General features: G+C 47.0%; 1 protein-coding gene across 3 annotated transcripts in view; it reads left to right on the top strand.

The window, feature by feature from the left end:
- Positions 1-27903, top strand: part of SPEG (striated muscle enriched protein kinase) — a 1671639-nt gene that overhangs the window by 994856 nt on the left and 648880 nt on the right. The window lies entirely within an intron of this gene.

The following is a 27903-nucleotide window of genomic DNA, read 5'->3' as shown; positions in this document are numbered from 1 at the left end:
GATCAAGACAGCAAACTCCTGCAGCTAAACAACAAACAAAGCAGTGAGTGGTTGCTTCCCTCAAATCTGTTACCAACTCCGGTGGGGGGAGTATAGTTTTTCACTTGGACGAGTGGACCAAGGTAACGCTGGACAGATGGGTGCTCAATATTGTGAGGAATGGGTACTCAATCAGATTCAAGGCATCTATTCCTGTTACTTTTTGGTCCCAAAGAATGGTCAAAACGAGAAGTTCAGGCCTATACTAGATCTCAGGCTCCGAGAAAGGTTCAGAATGTTGGCATTGCTTCAAATCATCCCGCACATTCATCAAGGAGACTGGATGTGCTCCATATATCTTCAGGATGCTTACTTTCACATCCCGATCTCTCGGAAGCATCGGAAGTTCCTAAGATACAAAATACAATCGAACCACTTCCAATTCAAGGTCCTGCCTTTTGGGCTAAAGTCGGCTTCTCGCACCTTCTCAGAATGCATGACGGTTGTAGCGGCGTTCATGAGGAAGAAAAAGATTTTCATCTACCCTTACCTAGATGATTGCTTGATCAAAAGTGCCTCTCCCACCATGCTTCAGGAACATCTAAGATGCTAAATTCACCTTTTAAACATCCTAGGCATGTGCGTCAATTTCAAGAAATCCATCCTCAAGCCAATGCAGAGGATACACTACTTGTGCGCAACTCTAGATACAGAAAGCGCAAAACCGTTTCCTTCGGAGGAGAGACTATTATCCATTCTCCACAAGAGTCAAACTCTCCTGAGAACATCTCATCCCACGGCCAGACAGGTATCATCTCTTCTGGGCTCAATGGCCTCATGCATATTCATTGTGCCGAATGCCAGGCTACAGATGAGACCCTTGCAACAAGCTCTGGAGGACCAATGGTCTCAGGTCTCCAATTGCTGGGAGGACACTATAACTCTACCTCACTCAGTCCAAATCTCCATAAGATGGTGGATGCAACGATCTCATCTTCTGAAAGGAGTTCCTTTCCACCAGGAACTTTCAAACCAAACTCTTGACACAGATGCGTCCCTTCAGGGATGGGGTGCTCACATGTGATCCCTCCAGATCCAGGGAATATGGTCAGAAAAGCAGCAGCTCCGAGCAGTGCATCTGGCACTCAGAGCATTTTTTTTCTTTCCATCACGTCAAATTCCCTGATAGTTCAGACAGACAATACAACAACAATGTATTACCTGAACAAACAGGGAGGGACCAGGTCCAGACCCCTGTGTCTGGAGGCTCAAGCGATCTGGAAGTGGCTTCTCGCAAGGAACATGACGATATCTGCAGTTCACCTTCCGGGCCCCCTTTATGTTCAAGCGGAAGACCAAAGTCAAAACTTCGCAGAGGCGCACGACTGGGTGCTAAAAGAAGAAATATCTCAAGACATCTTTCGCAGATGGGGTGCACCAGACATAGACCTTTTTGCGGATGCAGGAAATGCAAAATGCCGCGCCTTCACATCCAGATACCCTCAACTGGGATCCGGGGGGAATGCTCTGTTGATCGAATGGTCAGAGAAATTACTCTATGCTTTTCCACCAGTCCCTCTCATACCACTGGTGATCAACAGTCTGTACAAGTCCAGGACAGAGATGATCCTGATTGCACCAGAGTGGCCTCGTCATTGGTGGTACCCAGACCTTCTACATTTATCTAAAGTGCCACACAGGATCTACTGACCAGGTCAGGAGGGCAGGTGTTTCATCCCAACCTGCCGTCACTGAGGTTGACAGCATGGCTCCTGAGCTCCTCCAATATGAACACCTCTCGAAAGAATGTATGCAGATCTTAAGGGAAGCGAGGAGGCCTTCAACAAGAAAGTCATACGCTTTCAAATGGAAACGGTGGTGTACGGCTAATGGTCATGATCCTATCCGGGGTCCAGAACAGGTTATTTTACCCTATCTGTTGTACTTAGCCAAATCAGGTTTACAATTCTCCTCTATTAGAGTACACCTGGCAGCGATTACAGCGTATAGAAAGTCTCTCACTCAGGCTTCTTTCTTTCAAATGCCAGTTGTTAAAGGCTTACTGGAAGGGATAAAAAAACGTCTACCCACCTATTAGATCGCCCTCCCCTTCCTGGGAACTTAATGTGGTCCTATCTAAGTTAATGCCCCCCCCCCCATTTGAACCAATTCATAAAGCCACTTTACAATACCTCTCGTGAAAGACCGCCTTTCGAGTGGTGATTACGTCTGCTCGCAGGGTGAGCGAGATGCAGGCCTTATGCGCTACAGAGCCTTATCTTGTTTTCCATGCTAACAGAGTGGTGTTGAGGACTCACCTGAGTTTCCTTCCTAAGGTAATCTCGGAGTTTTGTATTAATCAATCAATTACTCTTCCCACATTCTTTCCTAATCCTACCACGCCTGCTGAGAGGGCGTTACCTTCTCTGGATCTTAAAAGAGTGCTTAAATTCTATTTAGATAGAACAAAGGGTATAAGAAAGTCGGACCGTCTCTTTGTTAAGTATGTTCCATTACACACTGGTTTCTCCTCCTCTAACAGATCCATCGCTCGATGGATAGTGTCTTGCATCATGTTATCCTATCAGTTAGCATTCAGACAGATCCCTGGCAAGCCAAGGGCTCACTCTACGAGGGAAAAAGCTGCTACCACAGCTATGCTTAAAAATGTACCTATTCAAGAGATATGCAAAGCAGCCACATGGCGTTTAGTCCATACATTTGCGTGCCATTACTGCTTAGACTCTGATACTCAGGCGGATGCTCAGTTTGGGCAAGCATCCCTGAGAAATTTGTTTTGGTAATACATGATTAAAAACAGTTTTTAGATATGTTGGTATTTCTTCCGCAGGGTCCAGGGATGGGCTTGCTCCTCTATTCAGTGCTTATGAATAGAGGAGCAAGTATCCCCTGGAAAAGAAGGATAAGTTACTTACCTGCAATCCTAGTTCTCTGCCAGGGGTATACTCATCATAAGCAATCCTCCCTCCTCCCGGGTGAATACCATGTCCATAAGAATGTATATGTTACTCATGTTATAAAAACAATGTTTATACGCCGTCAAAAAGACCTGACCTAGCTGTCACCTGTGGGGCATTATGGGAGCCTGGAGGTACTGGAGGTCTTAAAGGCACTGCGCCAGTTTTTTCTGAGTGTTCTATATGCAGCCTCTCTAGGCTGATCTGCCTCTATGACCTTGGCTTTTTCCATTGAAAATAAAGGCTATGTTCAGATACAAGATACAAGTTAAAGGCATTTTCTCTGTGTCGTGAAAATGTTATTTTTATATGTTTGTTTAAGTGTTTTCAAATTTAAAAGTTTCAATGCAATATTGGCATATTTGAGCCTAGTATTATGTTTAGGTTGCATATTTATATATATATTCACTGAAAAAAACATAGGTTTCAGGGCTGTTATAGTTTGCTGGACATTTCACTCGTACAAAACCATTGAAATTCCTCCGTTATAGTTAGTTCTGCTAACTATAACTCGCTCGCCCGCAATCCACTGCTGATGATGTCACATATTACATCATTCATGACATGGTCAGTGACATCACTGATGACATCTCAAATGACATCACTGATGTAAGTTTCAAAAATCGACACATAGAAACTTTTTCAGCAAAAAGCAGACAATGATATCCTATGGAAGGAAATTCAAGTTACTGGTAAGTACGGTTAGAATTACTTTTCAGGATCAGTACTGGGCTCAAAGATGCAGCACTGAGGTCCCTCCTGATAACAGGTGAGTAATTCGGAATTCGTAGTTCGGCTGATTTTAAGTCAATATTTTAAAGTTCCAAAACTCCACACTTAGAAGAAGGATCGGCTAGGCGTCCTGCGATGCCTGAATCGGCGGTCAGACCAACACCGCGAAGACAGAGGCTGCAGCGGTACCGACGGTTGTCTCTAGCACGGGTGGAGGCTCGGATCGTAAAACTCACCCTGAGCGGCCTGGAGTCCGAGAGAGGCACCAGCCCCCGGTTAACTGCTAAACAACTTCATATGACATTATTTTAAAATCGACCTGGACCTTAAGGACGCTAAGCGTGACTGGGGTGTGACCAAAGACTCTGCTACTAGTGTGCTGGGACCTCTTGCAAAGATGTTTTTAAATAACAAGGGGCAAGCTACAGTCACAGCCGATAGCCAGCCATCATCCGTACACCTACCCCCACAAGAGGTACTGCCACCTGTTGTTTGCACTACTACAGACCTGTCAGTTAACCTACACTTGCTAGAGCCTCCAAGCTCTCGGAGTACCGACATGGACTCAGGCTCAGCAGGTACACCCCAACCATCAGCTGGCCCCCTGAAGAAACCGAATAGCATGAACACCACGCACAACCACCTCAAGTTCGGGGATGAATCTGAGATCAGAACAGAGACTCCAAGTCTGGAAGCTGGCGCCCCCCGTTCCACACAACTTGTTAACCCAGAGACAACCTCTACTAGGTCGTTAACAGGCATCAGTGACTATATATTAAGTCTGGAACCTATAGCTTGCGCGCAAGTACCCTGGACGCCAGAAACGACCCCTGAGAACTTTTTTTCTGTCTCGGATGGTGCTGGGTCTTCCTCCGAGGAGGGGGGGCTCGACACCACCGAATCGGATAGTGGAGATAGCAAAGAGACCGGGACGGTACAGAGACCTAAAATGCCAAAAGCTAAAGCCAAAAGGCGTAGCCACTTGAGATGGGACTACTCGGACTCCCAGCTGTCCTATCAATTGGACAATGATGACTCATAGGCGGTGAAGTGGGATAAACCTAGGGATCCTCCTGTAATCAGTGGTGAACCCTCACTTGCCTCAATCCTCGCCTCCATTAAAGAGTTCCAGGAGGAAGTCCGAGCTGATAATGCCGCGGCCAAAGGAGCCGCCAAAAAGCTACAAGGAGGACTGAGGCGGCTGAGCAAGACTTGTACGGACATCAGCGACCGGGTCTCCATGATTGAAGGATGCACAGAAAACCTCGAGTCAGAAACCACTGCTGTGAAGAAACTGGGAGAAGCGAATGCAGCCTGTATAACCGATATCATGACCAAGATGGAGGAGCATGAAAATCGTCAACGAAGGAACAATCTTTGCCTTTTGGGGATACCAGAAGGAAAGGAAGGGGATGACCCCAGACGAATCATTGTAAAACTCCTGCAAGAGTCTTTCACTGACCAGAAGGGGTGGGATTGGGACCGGGAGGTCCAGAGAGCACAGCGTTTCCCCTTCAACATTCGACGGCAGCGGAGTGGCAATACGGCCACAGGAGGGCAGCCAAGAGTCTTCCTGGTATACTTTGGAAATTTCCTTCTAAGAGAAATGATATATGATAAAGCCCGTCCGAACACTATGAAAGGAGCTAATGGTATAAACTTCTTCGCCAAGCCGGACTTTTGTCATCAAACAGTCGAAAGAAGATGGTGTCTAAGACAACTAATATCCCCTTATCAACAGCATGGCGCGGAAGCCAATCTTCTCAACCCCGCTAGACTAAAAGTCATATTTAACGGGGGGATTAAAATCTTCTTGTCAGAAATTAAAGCAGGGGAATACCTGGAGGAGGTCAAAGCTAAGAAGGGCCCCAGATAAGTCAAAAATAGCACCATAGGTTATGGGAACATATTGACTCAAGGGGGGAATAAAAAAAAAACAAAGGGGAAAAAAAGATCACGGTATCACTGCACCATTATACCCACTCGTGAAAAAACACAAAAAACACAGGTATAAATTTAAAACTATAAATTTTAAAGTTAGATAGGCTCGCGCACTCTGTAGGGACGTCTAGCCTTTAATTACACTTTACTACAGGCTTGACGGGCGGCCGAGACCCATTCTGATCACCATCCTTTAGGTAACACCTGATCGCTCTGTAGAAGGGAGGGAGGGAAGAGGGAGGGCATGGAGGGGAGGGGGGGACAGGGGGAAGGAGGGGAATCACTTTCACTACTCTCACGGACACTACTTCTACACAAGGGGATCGGATACATCAGCATTGACATTTGCACACATACATGATGAACTGACTCAGTTTAGATTTAAAGGAAAGTTGGACAAGACCCGAGAAATTTTTCAAAACAAGGGAAAATTAGAAGCTCAAAAGGCAGCAACGCATAGTAAACTTTTCATTACACACAAATGGCAAGCCTAAGAACCCTTAGACTTATATCCATTAATATCTGTGGGCTGAATGAACCCTCTTAAAGACAGAAAGTAATGCAGGGCCTGTATTCACTAAAAGGGAATATTGTATGCCTCCAAGAGACACATATTGAAAATAGCCAAAGGAGCCTACTGAATTCTTTGGGGCTCAAAGTCATTGGGGCCACTACGCAGGGAGCTAAAGTGAAAGGTGTAAGCATCTTGGTGGAAAGGAGACTCCCTATAAAAACTCCGCGAGTTAAAAGCGACGTACTAGGTAGGTGGGTCATTTCAGAGTGCCATCTTCCTTCTAGCCTTCCCTTCATGCTTGCTCTATCTATGGCAGCAATCTAGATGATCCTGCGGTCTTCAACTTACTCTCGGGGGAGCTTGCCCACTGGCCTATCCCAATTATTGTATATGGGGATTTAAACGTTAACTTGCCGTGCAACTGGGCATCGGATAACACATGGAAATATAAAGTTAGGAAACCCGCAGTCTTCCAAGCAATACATAACCTAATGCTTACACATGGGCTGAGCGACGTTTGGTCCAAACTCAACCCTCATCAATCAGGCTAAACCTACTTCTCTGCCCCACACCGTTCTTTTGCCAGGTTTGACTACTTTCTGATTTCATCAACCCTACTCAATAACTGCACCATAGACTTGGCCCCCCGCTTTTTATCTGATCATAATCCTCTAATACTGACTATTGGTGGGATGGGGGATTGAACCGATAATTCTATGTGGAGCTTTGAAAAAGCCCTTCTATACGATACTGGATATCGAATTCAAATGCAAGCCTGGATCCGGGAATTCCTGGAACTCAACACAGGTTCCGCCTCAATTATGATGGTCTGGGATGCGTTAAAGGCAGGCATACGCGGAGAAACCTTAAGCTTCTCTGCCAGGAAAAATACAAAATAAAAAGTAGCCATGACCATTCTCTTAGATAAATTAAAAACAGCTGAGATTAAGTTAACCCATCAAATCCTAACAAACCAAGATACAGAAAACTGCCTGAATACAGTTATATTTATTAAAGCCAAAATCGGAACCTTTCTTCTTGATAAAACCGCTGCGAGATACGCAGCCTCTTGCGAAGCTAATTATGAGTGTAGTGATACCATAGGGCACCACCTTGCTGTAAAAACTAGGCAGAAAGTTATAAGCAATGAAATTCTCTCAATACGACTTCAATCTGGGATAGAGACTAATGACCCTTGTTTAATAAGGAACGCCTTCAAAGAATACTACTCACAGCTATATTACGAAGAAAATAATAACTCGGCTGAAATACTCCAGCAAGAAATAAACAACTACTACAAGGATATTCCTATAAGATCATTGGACCAGGGCATTTCCGAACAGCTGGAAACCTCTCCAACTTGGGATGAGATCTTGGACGCCTTAACAAAACTTCTGAGTGGCAAGGCCGCTGGTATAGATGGCATTCCGCTAGATTTCTATAAAATATTCGCCTCAGAATTACAACTAGCCCTTCTAGCTGTAATCACTGCTATTTTTAACGGGATCACACCACCAGCATCTTGGTCAAACGCAAAAATCTCGATTTTCTTAAAAAAGGACAAGTGTCCCCGAGATATGGGATCGTATAGACCCATTACCCTTATTAATTTGCGATTCTAAAATCAAACACGCCCTGTGGCACGTTTTAAGTTGGGGAAATAATTCCCCTTCAATCCTTAGGGTCCAACTAGCCCACTAGGTACCTCCAGTAAGCGCCACAGAGCTACATAGCAGAGAGATGTAAAAAGGGGCACGGCCTAGACCACCTTTCTGCAACGCAGCACAGTGGCACTTACTGGAAGCACCTGGTGGGCTAGTTAGCCCCCAGGGGCCCTCAGGATTGAAGGGGAATGATTTCGCCAACTTAAAACGCGCCACAGGGCGTGTTTGCACATGTCACCTCAGGCTTCGTCCCCTCCCTTCACCACTGTGTAAACGCGCCCTGTGGCCGTGCTAAGTTGGGAGATTAAGTCACCTGGAATCCTGAGGATTCCTAGGGTCAAACTAGCCTACTAGGTACCTCCAATAAGCACCACAGAGCTGCGTTGCAGAGAGGTGTAAAAAGGGGCTTGGACTCGGAACACCTGTCTGCAACGCAGCTTCCTGGTGCATACGTGAGATACCTGTTGGGCTATTTGGCCCTCAGGGACCCTCATTATTGAAAGAGAATTAATTCCCCAACTTAAATCACGCCACGGGGTGCGTTTGCACAGTGGTGAAGGAAGGGGGCGTGGCCTGAGGTGACATGTCTGTAAACACGCCCTGTGGAGCGTTTTAAGTTAGAGAATTAATTCCTCCTCAATCCTGCTGGTCCCTGGATGCCAACTATCCCACCAGGTACCTCCAGTATGCGCCAGGGGGCTGCATTGCAGAGAGGTGTTCAGAGGCCACGCCCCTTTTACAATACTCTGCAACGCAGCTCCGTGGCGCTTACTGGAGGTACCTGGTGGGCTAGTTGGCCCCCAAGGACCCTCAGGATTGACAAGGAATTATTTCCCCAACTTAAACCGTGCCACAGGGTGTGTTTGCAAACATGTGAACTCAGGCACCGCCCCCTCCCTTCACCACTGTGCAAACGCGCCCCGTGGCGCGTTTTAAGTTGGGGGATTAACTCCCCTTGAATACTGAGGGTCCCTGAGGTGCAACTAGCCCACCAGCTACCTCCAGGAAGCGCCACAGAGCTGCATTGCAGAGAGGTGAAAAAAGGGGCGTCGCCTCAGAACACCTCTGTGCAACGCAGCCCCCTGGCGCATACTGGAGGTTCCTGGTGGGCTAGTTGGCCCCCAGGGACCCCCAGAATTCAAGGGGAATTTGTTCCCCCTCTGCCAACGCGCCAGTGCTGCAAGAAGGGGGAGTGGCCTCCGGCGCGATGACGGTCTTTTTCTTTTTTTTTTGTTCTAAGAAGGAGGGCTGTGTGGCCCCCCTTCTTTTCCTAATATTTTGGCCCTGGGGAACCCATCCCCCAGGGCTTGCCCCCAATTTTTCTTTTTAAATCAAAAATTGGGAAGGTGGCCCCCTCCCGAGGCCTTAATCGACCCCAGGGACCCCATCCCCCGGGGCATGGTCTTTTTTTTTTAAATAAAATTATTTTGGAGGGGGGCTGCATTGCCCTCCTCCTTAGGCCACTTAAGGCCCCGGGGACCCCATCCCCCGGGGCCGGCCTTTGTTTTTTTAATTTAAATTTTGGGGAGGGGGGGTCGCGTGGCCCCCCTCCCGGGACACTTGTAGCCCCGGGGACCACATCCCCCGGGGCTGGCCCACTCTGTTGGGTACCGTGGGTCGGTCCCCAATCCCCCCATGGTCCCAGCCGACTCCCCGCGTCCTTCGGGAGCTGGCATTGCTTTTCCACATGGGGAGCTGCTAAGATGCAGCTCCCCGTGTGGAAAAGCAATTTGGTTTGAATTTTGAAAGAGAGAGCAGGTTTCCTGCTCTCTCTTTCAAAATTCAAACCTAGTTTGCTATGGCAGGGCGGGAGCCATGAGGCTCCCGCCCTGCCATAGCAAACTACAGTGTCCCGGGGGTGGGCACCCTGGGGCACTGCAGGAGCCGGCCCTGGGGCGTGGCGGTCCCCAGGTCCATCTATGGCTCCAGGAGGGTGGCCGCGCGACCCCCTCCTCACATTTTCAAAGTCCTGGAGGGGTGGTGGTCCCCGGGGCTGGAGGGTCCGTCACGGACCCCTCAATCTAAATACTTAGAGCCCCGGGAGGTGGCGGTCCCGGTAGCGTGTGGGGGGCTTGAGCCCCTCCCACACAGGGTTTTTTTTTTTTAATGCCCCAGGGGTGGCGGTCCCCGGGGCTGCGGGGAGGGCAGTGTGCCCCCTCGCAATCAAAATTAAATCGAGCCCCCGGGTGGTCACGGCCCCCCGGGGCTGCCGGGGGGCCGTGAGCCCCTCCGCCATCCTTTTCTGAAAGCCCCGGGGGGTGACGGTCCCCGGGGCTGGGGGGGGCCTGAGAGCCCCCCGCACCTAATTTAAAGAAGCTCCGGGCGGTGGGCCCCCCTTTACATAATAAGTATTGCCCCCGGGATTTGTCCCCCCCGGGGGCCAATTTACAATGAAGAGCGGGAGGCCACGCTTTGTTTTTTAAAAACATTTCGGCGAAATTCGCACTGGGTGCGCGAATCTCGGCGATTTCTTTTACAAAAAAATGCTTTTTTGGGTCCTGGGGATCCTGAGCAGGCCTAGGGGGTCAGGGTGTTTCTTCCCTGCCCCCTTTTTGCGTTTTGCGAGGGGATTTTTTTGCCTTCTTGTGCCTCCGTTCTACTGAGGCAAAACATGGCTGCCAACACTTCCTGGTTTGGAGTGTTGACAGCTCGTGCTCAGCAGGGTGCGGGGATACACAGCTGCCATAGATATATATGTGATTTTGATTTTCTCAGGAACTACTGAACAGATTTACACCATTTAACAAAAAGGCACGAGTGTGAACCAAGGGCTACCTCTTTGCCAAATTTGGTGTAATTCCGTTCAGCAGTTCGGGCTGTAGCTGCGATTAAAGGTTCTATGGGAAATTGCATGGGGAAAACGTTTTGAGACCCCCTTTTTTCTCGGCCCCCGCTTGACGAATCACCCCCAGACATTCAGGATAGGAGCGGACCGGAGCGCCCCACCAGTTTTGAATATTTCGCGAGGATTCGTCAACCGGTGCCAAAGGTATTTCAAATAGAATGTTGCCGATTCCCTATGGATAATAAGTCCTAACTATAACTACCTACTGGCGACAGCCAGTAGGTAATATATTTATTTATATATATATATATATATATATATGCATATTATATATGTATTTATATACATTTATATAGGTGGATATGCATATATTTTTGTTATTGCTCCGGGGTCCCCGCACATGGGCCGGACTATTCAGTGCTTTGACTGTGATGAGTATACCCCTGGAAGAGAACTAGGATTACTGGTATCCTTATTCCTGTGAACCAAGCCTGACCCTTACAATGTTTTTTCAGCCTGGAAACCTTTCCAAACCTTTTAAAACAGCTTTGCTCAACATCTCTAGAGATAGGTATCACATTTGTTCTGTTTTCTGACAGGAAAAATATGTTTACCTTCACAAAATGTAATAGATTTTTGTGAAGTGCTCCAACTATGGCAGAAAGAATGCCCTTTTTTACTCCTGTGAATCAATTCAGAAGATGTCAAGTGGAACTTTACAAGACCAAGGCTTCATGGACTTCACGAAAACCAACAGAGGCGTGAGAAGGCAGCGTATGGAAGATCCAGCATGAAGAGGTGTTCCCTCTACCTCCATTGCTTCCACCAGCCCCTTTTGGGATAAATGCAGGGGAATATCACAGAAAAATAATCAAAGACACACACGGTCAACTTCCATGACAGCGAATGCAGGGTCTCTGAGTACTTGCTCGCTGTTGACAGCTGGCTCAACATCGATGAGGGGGTAAATCAACATCAAAGACAAGGAAGTCTCTGTCAAAGAATGCATCAACATCGATAATTTACTAAAGATTGAGAGATTTCTCTCTCAGCAGGTCATTCCATCTGTATGCAAAACGGGTCCATAAGATATAAAAAGGAGAGTACTACATATGCCAGACTTCTGATTACCCCAGTACTTATTCACCGTCCAGAGAAGTCTCACCATTGGTGATTCTATAGCATGTTGCATCGCACACTCCTGAACATAGGGCCTCTCCGGTTCTACTTTTTATGGGACTTGTGGCTCTCGTATCTCCAGCAGTCAACCAGCCTACTTGTCTTGCAACATCTATGGCTCCTCCACCTCTGCTACCTTCACTACCTTTGCCACTGCCATTATTGATGCTCCTTTGACACCTGTGAGAAGTCAGAGGTTTTAAAGATGCATATTCATAACTCGAAGAAGGTGTTCTAGGAGTTCTGATCATAGTAGACATCCCAGGGATGCCATTCTTGATCACGTCGCTGCTGTAGAACACGCTACTCAAATCTACTCATCATTAAAAATCTATACAATGGTCTGGAACTTCTCTGCACTCTAGCTCTCCTCATTGTACTTATTCATTTTCTTCTTCCACTTTATCAGCCTGTCAATAATCTCTGTCTTTTTATGATCCTCCATATGTAACGGTTTTGTGTTTAGATGATGTCTCTACCTTCAGAAAAGCCTTGGTGAGAGCTGCATCTAAGCTTAAATCCCTATCCCAATGATCCAGCCAAAGACGTCCATCATCTTTGAGATCCTGCATCATTGTTCTGCTGCCCATTCAAAGCTTTTCCCGGTTACAGGAACCTGCCACCTCTAATGCCACCTCTAAGTACCTAGAAGGAAGCTGCCAGCCAGAGATAAACTTGCTGAACAGTAGCGAGAGCAACTGGATTAAAGAGACGGTGCAACAGTAGTCTCCCCTCCATTTAAACCCCTCGGGTAAGATTTAAGCTACTACTGAGTGGGGCAAGCACACTTGAGAATGGGGTGGAGCAAACATGTCCTAAGAGGCCCCCAAAATAGTAGGACATAACCTGATGCATTTGTTGAATCAGGGGGCACCTCAATCGGTGTGTCCTATCCCAGGGAGCTACAACAGGTGCCAAGAAACTTATCAAAACCTGAAGACCAACCTGGAAACTTAAGGCTAAACATGGACTGTGATCGGGTGCTGATTGGAGTGTTCTGCTACCATAAAGTGCCTCAGTTGTGCCAGCCAGCAACGTGCTGGAGCCCCATTATGCCCCTCTCAATAACTTAAGGTGCAAAAAGCGTGGAAAAAATGCAAGAACAAAGAACTCGCCATGGGAAATGTTGGACTTGGCCCTTTTTGGCTAAAGTTCCCTAAACTTTTTCCTTCCCCCTAGACCTTTTTTCTGACATGGTGTTGCCAACTTAGATGCTTTTGGCACTTTGCCACTGCTGATCAGTGTCAAAGTGCAAGTGCTTCCGGTGTAAAGTGTAATGGTAATTGGTTGTCCATGATTGGTATGTTTGCCTTACTAGTAAAGTCCCTAGTAAAGTGCACTATGTGTGCCAGGGCTGGTAATGCAAATGCTACTACTGGGCCTGCAGCACTAATTGTGCCACCCACAAAAGTAGCCTTAAAGGGAGAACTCAGGCCTGCCTTACCCTTCCTTTTTGATGCACATCAGACACCCCTATGGTAGGCCCAAGGTGCCCATGGGCAGGCTGCAGTGTATGTGAAAGGTAGGACATGTACTGAGGTGTGCACCATGTCCTGACAGTGAAATACTCTCCATTTCGTTTTTCACTGTTGCAAGGCCATCTTGCCCATAGGACAGAAAGGGGAAGGCTGTGTAATGTGTTTCCAGCCTATCTTCCCCTAGGCTTAAGATGGAGAGGGGAAGTTTAGTGTGCCTGAACTCACAATTTAATAACACATCTTTTTGTGAGAGTGGTTTTTGCATTGTGTGTTTAGAAACCACACTTTTAGAAGTGGGTGGTTTTTTGTCTTCTAATAATTCTGTGTGTCTCTGCCTGGTTGTGGATTGACTGTCTGGATTTAAAGCGATAGGATCTGGGGAATGTCTTGACCCAGAGGAGGAGGTGAGACAGCAACAGGCTGACCTACATTTGGAGTGTAGGGGGGAGGAGTAGCCCCTGGAAGTGAAGAGGCCTGGGCTGCTGCCATAAAACAATGGCTCCATCTCCTGCTGAGTGATTAAGGATCTAGACCCCCACTATCAAAGAAAGAAGGTGTCACTGGCAGGGAGACACCCAGAACTGGTTTGAACAGGGGTCAGTACCACCTGAACACAAAAGACTTCAAAGACATTTAGGGGTATAACTATGAGATCTGAAACCCCTGAACGTTGAAACTGATCAAGACTGAAAAGGATTAAACTACTTCGTGGTCAAGAGGAACCTTTGCCAAGGAAGAAACAGCTGAGGAGACTGAGGGAAACGACTGACCCTTGCTGTGTGTTCTGGGGCTGGCCTGCAGTTTGCTGGCTAAGGGACTTTGCTGTGTGTGGTGCCCCCTTGCTTTGAAGTAACTTGTCCCCAGGGGCCCGAGGAGAGCTGGCTCTCTGTTGTGGAAACTCAGGAACATAAAAGTTTCCAGAAGTGTCTCAGCGACGCTGTGTGCGTTTGATTTTTGCAGCCTGAGACCTTCGTAAGAACTGCCCTGTGATCGTGGGCACCCGGGATCCAAGTGAGTCTCAGAGACGCTGTGTGCGTGTGCTTTGTGCAGCCTGAGACTTTCATGAAGATTGTCTTGTGATCGTGTACACGCGGAGTCCAAGAGAGTCTCAGCGACGCTGTGTGCATGTGCTTCGTGCAGCCTGACACCTTTGTGAGGATTGCCCTGTGATCGTGTGCACCCGGAGCTTAAGTGAGTCTCAGCAACGCTGTGTGCTTGTTCCCTGTTGCAGCCTGAGACCTTCGTGAGAAATTGCTCCGTGACTGTGTGTCCCGGAGCAGTCGTATTCTCTGAGTTGATCAACAGCGTGTCCAGAAGTGCTGCGATCCTCATTGCCATCGGCCCGGACCGGCATCCCCAGAGGAGCTGTGGGAATTCACCGCCGCTGGCCCGAGCCTGCCTTTGCCAAGGAGAGACCTCAAACCATCACATCGGGAGGTCCGTGTTCCACTGCCCAAGATCAGCGAGGTGGCACCGGAGGCCCAAGCCGTGAGGAGAGTGAGATCGCACCCCCCAGGTAATGCTCAGCGAGCGTGCATATGTCGCCACCTGAGACGGGGTGCGGTCTCCGAGAGAAATGCTCTCGGCCTTTCCCATCTTTGCAGCGCGAGCCTCCGCTCAAGTTAGTATCGCGGCCCATACTTGCGGAGGAGTGGCAGTACCGGGGCCGGAGTGTAGAGCTGTACTTTGTTTTACACCATACCCATGTTGGGGGCATATTTTGGCAGTAGCTGACCGCGAGTCAGCACGAGTGGCATAGAGTCCATCCAGAGCACCGCGATCGGTGCCGGAGTACATTATTGTTGGCATTACGAACTGCCTGATTGTAGCATTACGCATTGCATTATTTTTGCAAAACGATCTGCCTGATTTTTGCATTACGCATTGCATTATTTTTGCATTACGAATTGCCTGATTGTTGCATTACGTATTGCATTAGTTTTTGCATAACAAACTGCCTGATTGTAGCATTACGCATTGCATTATTTTTGCATCACGAACTGCCTGATTGTTGCATTACAAATTGCATTATTTTTGCATAATGAACTGCCTGATTGTTGCATTACGAATTGTATTATTTTGGCATTACGAACTGCCTGATTGTTGCATAACGAACTGCATTATTTTTACATTACGAAGTCCCTGATTCTTGCATTACGAACTGCATAGCATTGCATTAGGACCTCATTGGATCATTGAGAATTGCTCACTAATACTGCAAGCACCTATCAGGGCTTGCTGGCCTAATGACCAGCAAGGTGAAAGATTACAAATATGCATATGTTGGATTTTTATCATGTGTTCTCATTGTATATATTTTTATATAAACATATAATTGTTTTTTATGAAACTTGTGTGGAGTCCATTTGTGGTATTACCATTCGGTTACTGAGAGCGTGGTTGCAAATACGTTACACATTTGCTTTGGAGATAAGCCTCGCTGCTCGTGCCATGCTACCGAGGGGGTGCGCAGGGGGGCTATCTGAGAAGGTGTCCTTCCTTTCCCTGACTTAGAAGCAAGGGTCTCTATTTGGACTAAGGAATCTACCTCATCCAACTAGAGACTCCCACTTCTAACAGGAAACCTGTACTGAAAAGCTGAGCATTATCTTAGGTGGCCAGTGATTTTCACTAAAATGGGAAAACCAAAACAGGCCAGGAGCAGTACATGTCTATGCTCACTGGAAATCCTGACCAGTAAGGCAAGTTACAGATAGAGCCTGCCACTAACCACCAAGCCTACAGTGGAGATTAAGTTCAAACTGGATTTAATCCTGAAGGAGAAAATCGATTCAAAGATAGTATTGGAGAACAAAATAGACTTTATAGCCCTAGAATTTGGGTTGCTAAGAGGCAACTAGAAAAAAATGTCCGAAAGAGTAATGCATACATAACAAGGTATTGCTATGTTGGCTCCTGACGTGACAGAACTGAAAACTAACATGGCTGACATGCTGAAGAGGAAGGATTCCTTAAGTATCGCTCTGAGGATGCTGAAGGAGATCTTGGCACAACAACTTGAGGACCATAAGCTTCCTTAAAGCTAAAAAAGGGAAAGATTTAGAATAATTCCTGAAAGGCTGATTCAGAGGGAACCTTACAGTCAAAGGAATGTTTATTTCTTTGTAGTGGAAAGGGCCCACATGGTCCCAGCAGCCTCCCACCCCAGGCCTGGAGCACCTCCTTGGACAATAGTTGCTAAACTACCTCACTATTAGGTCTGAAATGTACTCCTGACTAGGGCCCGTGTCCTAAGCCCCATTCTAATGGACCATTGTAAAGTGCTGCTATGTTTAGATTGTAGTGCCGCAGTCCAACAGCATATAAGATTCTTCCGGGCGCTCAAGGCAAAGTTGATTATGCTGAATTTGAGATATTTGCTCTTGTTTCCAGTAAATTAAAAGTGATAGTGGAAGATGAGGCTTACTTTTTTACCGGTCCGCATGAGCGTGGGTCTAGGCAAAGAAAAAAGAATCTATAACAGGTTCATCAGGCCGACAAGAACCCAAGCCTCAGTAGCAGAGGCTTAGATGCAGGACAGCTGAAGGGGCCAAAAATCCAATACATTTTTTTGAGAATTATGGGATAATAGCCATGTAACAGTGTTTTAGGTTAACATTACTAAAGTACAACTTAACCTGATTCATGTAGTCACAGTGTTAAGGTCAATGAGTGCACACTGGGCTCAGGGCTGTTTTAAGCTCGGCCCAGTGGAAGAAGTTGAAATTTGGGTAATTTGTTTTATGCAGCTGGTCATGAAGCAGGACAGTCTTTACATGGACCATGAAGGGAGGAGCAGAACAGGTTGGGCGTCACAGTCAACACAAGATGACAACTAAAATTAAACAGCAAAGGGCGTAAATTCAAATCAGGCGTCAATCAGTAGTCAGCAAACATTTGTTGCCCGACGGTGGTCGGGCCTTAATGGAGGTTAGTAGATACACATTACCATCTTGGAATGTCAGTGGAAAGAGAAGTCCACAAAGAGACAATAAATACACACATATTTAAAATGCAGAGGTGTCCATATCTCAATACTGCAATGAAAATACCTCGCAAAGTCAGAAAGATTGAAAATACAGTGTATGTGGAAGTGACAACTCCATAGTACGATGAATTCAGCTTATGTGAGAGGAGCCCTAATTTAGATATGACTGGCAGTCCCCTACAGGGTAGAGGACTAATATATAGTCATTGAAGGCAGATCTGTGTGCATATTCAGTTAACTCAATTGGAACACTCTACACTCTTGAAAACCAGACAAAGCATACATTTACATCTGACATACACACAACTGGCACGGTATCCCCAAGATTCATACATAATGGGGGGGGGGCAGAGGGGAGATTTTAACTGCGTCCTGAAAGACATCACCGTGGGGTCATCATCAGGACTATAAACCAATTGTGTACAGCCTCGCTCTGCCAGTGATCTCCGAGCGCATGACGCCTGAGGATTCAAGGAAGCACAGGTTGCTACTTGCTCATCAAATTGAGAAATCGATCATGCCTTCATTTAAAGAAAGCAGTGTGGTTTCTTTTTTTATCTTAACCTTATTCTTGAATTTATCCAGATTGTGAGGATAGGAAGATTGTTCCCTACTACATCACTACCCAATACGCCTGCAATATAGGAATGCCCATATTGGCCTCCCTTCAATATACTTCTGGGTATACCGTATCCTGATATTGAGGTTATTGACAGTGATTGATTCAGAGGCTTGGTGATTTTCATTATCCCCTTGAGAAATTTCTCTTAAAAAGGCTATACACAATTGGTTTATAGTCCTGATGAAGACCCCATGGTGATGTCTTTCAAGTAAACACGTATTCAAGAGGTCGAAACGTCGACGTTTATCTTACAAGAGTTGTTGTCCAAATAGACAAACTAAATATTGAGGAGGATAAGTCATAGGTCTATTTAGGGCGTTTATCATTGTTAATACAACGCTGCACAATCAATTCATGTTTTATCTGTGATATATGTAACATATTTTGGAATTTTTTATTGTTGATATATGTATTATAACCTTTCAGTCACCGTGTATGTCACCAGTGTTGTACATATTGGTTGATGTATGTGTACATTATGTATCTATCAATCAATCAATCACTTGTAAAGTGAGCTACTCACCCCTGAGGGTCTCAAGGCGCTGAAGGGGGGGGGGGGGGAGCAGCTATTGATTGAACAGCCAGGTCTTGAGGAGTCTCCTGAAGGTCAGCAGATCCTGGGTCTGTCGTATGTGGGTGGGGAGGGTGTTCCATGTCTTGTGTCACGGTTAAGCGCAGGTAGATTGGGGGAGGTTACACACATCATGCACAAATAATGAATGTCGGAGACTACGTCTTCCAGAATGCCTAGGGAGACCTGGCCTGTCTTTTCTTTCTGTTCTTTATTTAAGCCCCACCTTCCTGAGACACAGGGCTTGTCACTTTATTGACAAACGGCCTGACGATAGCTGCTCCGTATCGCCTGCTCATAGAGACTGCCTGGAAAGCCTCCACCTTGGAATCAAGAGGCCTCATGGAACCCCAAACCCTGCAAGAGAGTCTGCCTTCCGGGAAGAGTCGCGCGGTTGCGAACTCTCCCGTTTCCTGGAACAGACTGCTCTCACCCTGCTCGCCCTCTGTAGCCCGATCCCCTCAAGACCTTTTGACTCGCGTTGGAACCAACACGCGAAGAAGAGAAACTAACCGCTTTATAGGAGACGCGCGATAGAATTGTAATTGGCCCCGAGGCTAAGTAACGGCAATCCTCGCTCAGGAGAGCGTTCCTTCTATAAGGAGGCCCCCGGGGGAAGTAAGACCAGCGGTCTAGTCTTCCCCCGGGGAGTTCGCGCAAGGGAAGGACAGGGGAGGAAGGGGTGGGATAAGGGGTGGGGTCGCAGGTAGGGATTAAAAGGGGGAGGAAGAGGAAGTCCTTCCTCTTCCTTTCCCCAGCGCCTCAGGGAGGGATAGTTAGTGGATCGTTGGTGCGCGGTGCGGGGCCTGCGGAGCTTCGGTGGATCGGCGGGGGCGTGTTCTCGCGTCGGTGAGCGGAGTGTGTTTGTGGGGTAGCGAGCGAGTTCAGGGCTGCCTCGTTTGGCAACGTGTGGCGGCCTGCGGGTGTCGGGTGGAGTCGGCGGGGGCGGAGCGGTGGTTGGCGCGGAGCGCGCTTGTCATGGAGTCGGGAGGGGGTCAGGCGCCGGATGAGGCAGCGGTGCGGGCGGCGCTTCAGTTGTTGGGGCGTGCGGGGAGGGCGGACCTTCTGCGGCCGGGTGTGTTGGAGCAGGCGCGGGTGGGGATGTCCAGGACTCCGCGTTCGGCGTCCGCGGGGGTGGCGGCGGCCGTTATGGCCTGCATGGAGGAACCGCCTCCTAAGAAGCACGCGGTGGGTGCGCGAGGGGGGGGCAGGAAGGCGGGGCCTGGGGGGAAGCCCGGAGATAGGCGTCTGAGCCTCCCGGCAATGGGTTCGTCGGCGGAGGTGCCTGCGGGGAGGGGTGGGGGGGCTTGTGGTGACGAGGGTGGGGCGGCGGAGGCGCGGTTGTGTGGGGTGGGGCAGGTAACCGCCCTCCGGGGGTTCCCTGGTTGGCGGATTGGGGAGGGGGGAGGAGTCCATGACGGGCATACTCACCCTTCCGGGGAGGGGGATACTGGGGAAACGTGGTGGTGCGTCAGAGCAGTGGACGACGAATGGAGATGATGGTGGAGTTTTGGAAGAGAAGTGAGGAAGCGAATGGAAGTGAGAAGGTTGCGGTGTGAAGTGGGGATGGAGTGGTTGGAGTCTTGGAGAGTATAGGTAGTGAGGAATGTTGTTGTTGGGGATTGTTGGGGATTTTGTGTTATGTTTCTGGTTATGGTTGTCCAACCCTGTCCTAATAAAATGGCCTTTTACGCTAAAGTACCTTGCGTGGACTGATTATTGCGCGAGGAGGCCCCCGGGGGAAGTAAGACCAGCGGTCTAGTCTTCCCCCGGGGAGTTCGCGCAAGGGAAGGACAGGGGAGGAAGGGGTGGGATAAGGGGTGGGGTCGCAGGTAGGGATTAAAAGGGGGAGGAAGAGGAAGTCCTTCCTCTTCCTTTCCCCAGCGCCTCAGGGAGGGATAGTTAGTGGATCGTTGGCCACCCGCCCACCCGGCAATTACGTGACTAGTTGGTGAGGTCATGTTTTTTCAGCGTGCCAGTTTAGGACGGGTTGTGTTTGTGTGGGGCGGATTGGGGAGGGGGGAGGAGTCCATGACGGGCATACTCACCCTTCCGGGGAGGGGGATACTGGGGAAACGTGGGGGTGCGTCAGAGCAGTGGACGACGAATGGAGATGATGGTGGAGTTTTGGAAGAGAAGTGAGGAAGCGAATGGAAGTGAGAAGGTTGCGGTGTGAAGTGGGGATGGAGTGGTTGGAGTCTTGGAGAGTATGGGTAGTGAGGAATGTTGTTGTTGGGGATTGTTGGGGATTTTGTGTTATGTTTCTGGTTATGGTTGTCCAACCCTGTCCTAATAAAATGTCCTTTTACGCTAAAGTACCTTGCGTGGACTGATTATTGCGCGACACTGGCTGCAGGAATATTAAAGAGAGGAAAAGAGACTCGGAGTACTGGGGACCAGTATTGATTTTTAGGTCTCGCCTGACCCAGCGCATGCGCTGGTCTGGCGAGACCTATTGAGAGGGCTCCAAAAAGTGCTACCAGGCCAGCCTAGAGCTACAGTGCATGTGCGCGGGCGCGCGCGCTGCGCTTGACTCGATTACTTTCACGGCCGCTTTGATGTTTGATCGCGATCGCGATCACTTTCGCGGCCGCACGGCCGCTTGTTTCTTTCTCTCGCCACCTCTAAATTCCCCTCCGTTTAGCACCACCCCTTACCCTTACCTCTGGCAAAGCAAAACTGGTCATTAAAGAAAGTTAAGAAACTAGGCCAGTATTGTCTGGTTTGCTAGTAAAAAAAGAAACAGTTACTAGTTGGCTGAAGTGGACACTCCCAAACCCATGTGCCCCGATATCACTGCACTCACTGCACTTACTGTAGCTGCACCCTTTCCTCCTTTAATTTCTTGCCAAGTTCAGAGTCAACGAGAAGATGTATGTAGCGCACTGTTAGGTCTACATGGTCTCTAGTTGCTATTCATCCTCTCTCTATCACCTAAGTCCCGGTCCCGTCCACCTTCCCCTCTCTCCCACCCTCCTCCCAGACACAGACAGTGACCTGGCCCTGCCGCCCTGTAATCTCCTGGGCGGTTGTTGATCCCATCACACTCCCGGCCCCGGGCTGTGATCGTCTGCACACTCCGGGATCCTGGCAACCACAAGCGTCTTTTTACAGCTCACAAGTGAACTTTGTCCCCACGCACAGTGTGACTCGCTGAGGCACGGAATTACCCATGCCGTTCAGATACTTTAATGTATTCACATTTCACACTCACTCCATAGATCTGCATTCGAGCATGCACCAGGCACAGGTGCACTCCACTAATACCTGTATGCGAAAGCACCACAGAAGCGAACTCATGCGCTCATCAGTCTTGCACGTGAAATGAAATCATATTAGACAGGCACATTGTGTGCACCCCAGACAGACTTGGTCACATGCTTAATGAACAACAAGGCTACACTTGAGTGCACACCTTATTTTTTCACGTGCACGAAGCCAGGCGTAGCTTCAAAAACACTCAGTGAAAGTGTCTGCGTGACACGCAAATACAGATGCATAGAGTTTCATCTACTTTTCTACACAGACGGGCATGCAATGCGCCCGGCTCCGGATTATTTATGAGCCATGCCAGGGCTCTGCTGCATCCTGCCTGCACAGAGGCCTACAGAGGCCTGCACGGGACATCCGTCTAGGTGTAGTGCTAGCTTCAGCACAGTGCGGGAAGTGGACTTCAGGTAACATCTCTTAATGAAGCAGTGTATGTACAACATTGGGGCATCTGGACAACCTGGGGATCATAATGGGGGGAATCTGTAGAATTAATAAAAAAACATATATAACTTTGGCACTCCCTAGCTCCACTCACCGCCTGCAGGGTCCGGACTCTCGAAGAGAGTTACCTGGCTCTGGATCAGCTCCCACTGGCACTCGGTTCTCGATCTGCTCCCATTGGCACTCGGTTCTTGATTGGCTCCCACTAGCACCTGGTTCGCTAGCGCTTAATCTCAGAATCCACGCTGGGAGTGCCATCCCAGGCAGGAGTCATCACCACTGTGACGCAATCTGCACAGACTCCCAGACTTCTGACCCCTAGGCCAACCCAGACGCTGCTGTCATGCTGGTAATGACATTACCATAAAGTATGGTCTCTACGGTGTGTGCATTAAGTTTACATTCCCTCTCCCACCTCTGAGAGGGATGTGATGGCTCTCCTCATGCTGCGGACGAGTGTGTCCTTTTCAATCCAGAGCTAAACTTTTTTTATATTAAATCTTTTTTTAATGAGGTCACTCAATTAAACATAATCTCATCTTAATTATAGACAGGGTAACAAAAATTCTTATAACACTTTTATTATAACTTCGCAACATGCTGCACACAAGCCACACAACTCTACCACATAGCTTAAACACATTAGCAAAGTCGATAGCTCTGACTAAACACTTATAATATGCCAAAAGCGAGACCTATTGGCTTTGCCAATGCTTGTTGTTTTTTGCTTCCTGTTGAGCATGGTCGTCTCCCTACATGCTGGAACCGCGTGTAAGAGAGATAGAGAATGTCCTTAATAGACGAGTGGAACTACTCAACACTGCACGAGGACAGTTAAGATAAGTATCTCTTCTCTTTGTTAGAATACCATAAATAGTGCCTGACTACCATTAGAACTTATCCTGCTTATTATAGGAAGGCACCTCTGGATTTCCTTTTGTTACTTTATTTTTATCTTTTGTGCCTGTTTGTGTCTGGATACGTGCGGCACTACTGACTGTAAGTTATCACACATATGAGAATGTTGTATATGGTGGTACGGGGGGATTTCATGAATGTTGTATTGTGTCTCACCGACAGGGAACAGGGTCGGGCTGAGGGATGATACTTAGGGTATGCCGCAGGTGGTCTTGGTGGCATCGGATCTGAATGGAGGGAGGCGGACTCTCTGGGTTCTGTCGGTGAGGAAGGAAGTCATCCAGTTCAGGACTTTGTCGCGGATCCCTGCGTTGTAGAGGCGTGTGCGAAGGGTGTGGTGGCAGACGGTGTCGAAGGCGGCCAAGAGGTCCAGGAGGATGAGGACCACAGTTTTGTCGTTGTCCAGTAGGGCCCTGATGTTGTCGGTGGTGGCGATGAGGGCAGTTTCGGTACTGTGGTTGCTGCGGAATCCGGATTGGGATGAGCCCAAGGTGTTGTTTTCTTAGAGGAATTGAGTCAGTTGTCTGTTGACTATCTTCTCGATAACTTTTGCCGGTACCGGGAGCAGGGAGATGGGTTGGAAGTTCTTGAGGTCCTTTGGGTCTGCCTTGGGTTTCTTGAGCAGAGCATTGATCTCTGCATGTTTCCTGCTTTCTGGGAATGCACGGTCTCGAATGAGCTGTTGAAAATCTTTCGGAGTTGGGGTACGATGATGGAGCTTGCTTTGTTGAAGATGTGGTGGGGGCAGGGGTCTCATGGTGAACTGGAGTATAAAGTTCTCGTTGGCCAATTTTGGACACACAGCCCTAACGAAGGCAGCTAAGCACATGCAGAGTAGCGCAGTGTCTGAACCCAAAACTGATGAGGCGCTATAGATCCTTCTTAGGAGGGGCCACCACGGACACCCAATCATTACTTTATGCAAAGCCATTAGGGTAAGATGTAGGAAAAACCTTAAAAGCTCAATAGAATGTTAACTTGTGTAAGGAAATGACTGACGGGGACTAGGTCTCAGCCTCTGAAATGCACAAGACATACCCAAAAAAGCCTGTTTAAAACTTCTTCAGCTAAACTATATACACCGTACATATCTTAATCCAGCTGGATTGCCCAAAATGTTTTCTGAAAAATGTCCTCTTTTATCTGGACCCCCATCTCACACCATCGTGACGGATGGCACTTATGGGTGATAATGCGCTTTACAAATACACACATAATATAATATGGTTCCTTGTTAGGGTGGGGAGACCATATATATGTTCAAGGGATCGTGTTCACTAAAAGAAACACTTACCTAATCAACCTGCTGGAGTTGAGAGCAGTTCATTTAGCCCTCAAATCACTTCATCACTCCTATCAATCTTCAGAATAACATCACTGCTTGTTTAAACAGACGATACAGCAACAATGCACTACTTCAAAAAGCAGGGAGGTATGAGATATAAAGCTCTCTTTAGAAGCTCAGACAATTTGAGATGTTCTATTGAAAGGGAACTGCTCTTCGCATCAGTCTATCTACCTGGCATTCAAAAAGCAGATTCTCTTAGCAGAATAATTCAAGAGATTCATGATTGGGTGCTAAGAGATGAGGTTCTGCACAACGTCTTTTGCAAAAGGGGTTTCCTACATGTAGACTTGTTGCAAACGCAGGCAAGAAATGCTCAAATTAACGCATCCATGTATTACCAACCTGTCATGCTGAGGAGTGCTCTTTTGATCCGGGTGTGGTGGCTCATGGGACTAAAGCATCCACTGCAGGGACCTGTGTTCGACCTCATGGTCACAGGTTAAAATCCTGGTGGGTCTACTCAGCCTCTCATCTTTTCAGAGGTTGATAAAATGAGTACCATCGAGTTGGGTAACGATAAACATCTGTTATTTAGCGCCAAGATGCCCCTTTGGGGGTGAACATGCGCTTTACAAATACACGTTATGTTATGTTATGATCAGTTGGTCGAAGAATTTTGTCCCTAATGCCACTGACCTTATCTGTTGTCATCAAACGAGTGCAAGATCAAGTAAGGTTGATTCCTATAGCTCCAGACTGGCCTCAGTAGTGGTGGTGCATTGACCTACTACACCTATTAGAATGGCCACACAAGAAAAAGCAGTGCAGACTAGATCTCTTATTCAGGCTTGGGAAGCCAGATCCAGCTTCCCAACCTTCCATTGTTGAACTTTGCAGTTTGTCTCCTGAACTCTTGCAATAAGGGAATTTAAATCTTCCATAAGAATTCATGAACATTTTGAGAGAGACATCTTCCACTAGAGCATCTTATTCCCCTAAATGGAAGAGATTCTGCATCTAGTTGCTCCAGAAAAGCATTGATCCCACCAGATGTCAAAAATCAGTGCGACTTCCATACCTTCTTGAATTGGTGAAATCCGAACTGTAGTTTACTTCAAAGAAGGTACATTAGCAGCCTTTACTATGTATAGAAAAAAAACCTTTTCAAAACCCCAGTTGTTAAGATCTTTTTAAAGGGAAAGACCCTTAAGGAGACGTTCGCCTCCTTGGCAGCTAAATGTACTCTTGTCCATATTAATGTTTTCCCCTTTTGAACCATTCCATATGGCGACTTTGCAACATATGTCATAGAAGGAGGCCTTTGCAGAGCCCATAGAGTCCACCTATAAGTTGTGATGAATACTTAGCTGAATTTCCAGCCTAAAGTAGTGTCTGATTTCCTCCAGACGATTTCCCTCCCTTCTTTCCTCCAGAAGTCAGGTTTTTGCATTTGCTTGATGTTAAAAGAGGTTTTAAATGCTGCACTGTTAAATCTAAAGACATTAGACATAGTATAACATGTATGTTTGTTAGGTGCACATTCACCCCTGGGGTATTGTGGCAATGAGTAACAGGTGCCTATTGTTACCCAACTTAATGATACTCTTTTTATTGACTTTAAAAGGATGAAAGGCTGAGTTGATCAGCTGGTATCTGAACCTGTGGCCAGTCCATGAAATCAATCAGAGGTTTCTGGCATAAATGCATTCGCATACTGAGCCACCAAAGCCAGCTTGTACCAGACACTGGCCATCTTTTAGTTGCCTATGGCTGATTGCGAACTGGGCTAGCTATTTAAAACCAGTTCCTCTCTAGATGGATTGTTTTCTGTATTTTACTATGTTACAATAATGCAAACAAATCTTTTGCTAGGTGGATCTGAGCCCATTTAGAGAGCTGTGGAGCCGTTAGTCCAGTACTGAGAAACATTTTCATTTCAGGCTTATGTAAGGCAGCTACCTGGCAGTCAGCACATACTTTCACAAGACATTATTGTCGTGATGCAAATTTCAATGAAGATGCCCAAGTGGACCAATCTTCTCTGCAGAATCTTTTCCAGTTAATGTGGTATTGTTTTTTTTCATTTTGCATTTTTTTCTCTGCTTTTGGTAGGGATCAGATTGCTATTCTATTCAGTGCTTATGACTAAAAATTAACATTCTCTAGAAGAGAAGAAATACTTACCTGTAATCCTGCTTCTTATCTAGGGGAACCTTTATTATAATCATAAGCAACCCTCCCTCCTTCCTAGCGAAAGAGCAAATGGAATTATACTCAGTTTTACCATATTGGTCAACTGCCACCTCCAGAGCATGGTGGGATGCTCATGGTATGCTACGGACAGGCAGCAGTTTTTCCAGCCTTTGAGGCTTCCGTGTACTAGGCTACATTGCCCCTATTTTATGTCGCTCTTCCTTTAAAAATAGGTTTATGAAAGAGCTTTCTAGTCATTATGCTATTTCTATGGACTACTTTCCTGCTGTGAACATTGATTTCCTTTAGAAAATAACTACACAGAATTTGGCCAATTTAGTCTTTTGTCTGCAGTTTGTAGATACTTTCTTTGTCATACAAAACGCTGTTTTAAATATGATGCTGTTTATCAGGGGATATCAGAACGTGACTACCATCATGATCTGACCTACCACATCTTCTGATCGATTAGTCAGGAACTATTGGGGTTCCTCTGCTGGACTTTCTATTTGGTACAACTGAGTGATTACCTCACAATAGGGTAGAAGCAATTTTCCCTACTCTTGAAATTACTATATTTGGTATATCTCAAAACTGCACACTACCGAGTCATATGGCTGAACCGCCAAACAATTTATTTTTAAATGATATCTCTTTCACACCGCTAGAAGTTATATTCTTAAATGTACACGCTTCCCTATTTTTCTAAAGTGTTCATGAATGTTTTTTCACATCTTAGGTAAAGAGGCAATGGGGTCCTCATTTATCTTGATATTCTGTACATTTTAGTACCCCTCAGAGCTGGATGCTCGAGCCCTAACAGACTAATCTAAAGATCACTTTTGTGAGCATCTTGGAGAATCAGGCTGGTGTACAAATTTACATTTTTAGAATCCCTCACTGTCATTAGATTGGCATTTAATAAAGACTTTGGTGTGTAAGGAATCCCATTGTATCCCACAAAAGAGGATGATGAAGAAACCAGAGATATTACTATGGACTAATGGTATGTTAGAAACTTGCATATTGTTAATTTTTCTGCATACTTGAAGGAACACAGAATGGAACTGACTTTTTCTGGGTTAGAGTGTAAGTAAACAATACATGGAAATGTGCTATCCAACTTCGTTCATGTCCAGTATATAATCACATGGGCCAACAAACTGAGAATAATTCAGTAAAGCCTGAAGCTTTGTGAAATCACAGGTGCTAGTTCAATAGAAAACTCCAGATGCCACTTGAAGTAAACAGAGTTCAAGTCTGGCATTACTAATGTGTGACTATAATGAGAATATGGTAATAACTGTCACAGATTAGTTAGCCCAGTAATGATGTAGGATTTGTTTCCTTGGCGGTTTA

The sequence above is a fragment of the Triturus cristatus genome, chromosome 3_2, assembly GCF_964204655.1.
Source record: "Triturus cristatus chromosome 3_2, aTriCri1.1, whole genome shotgun sequence".
Taxonomy (NCBI): Eukaryota; Metazoa; Chordata; class Amphibia; order Caudata; family Salamandridae; genus Triturus; species Triturus cristatus.
Note: the sequence above shows the minus strand (reverse complement) of the source record. Positions and strands in the feature narration are given on the sequence as shown.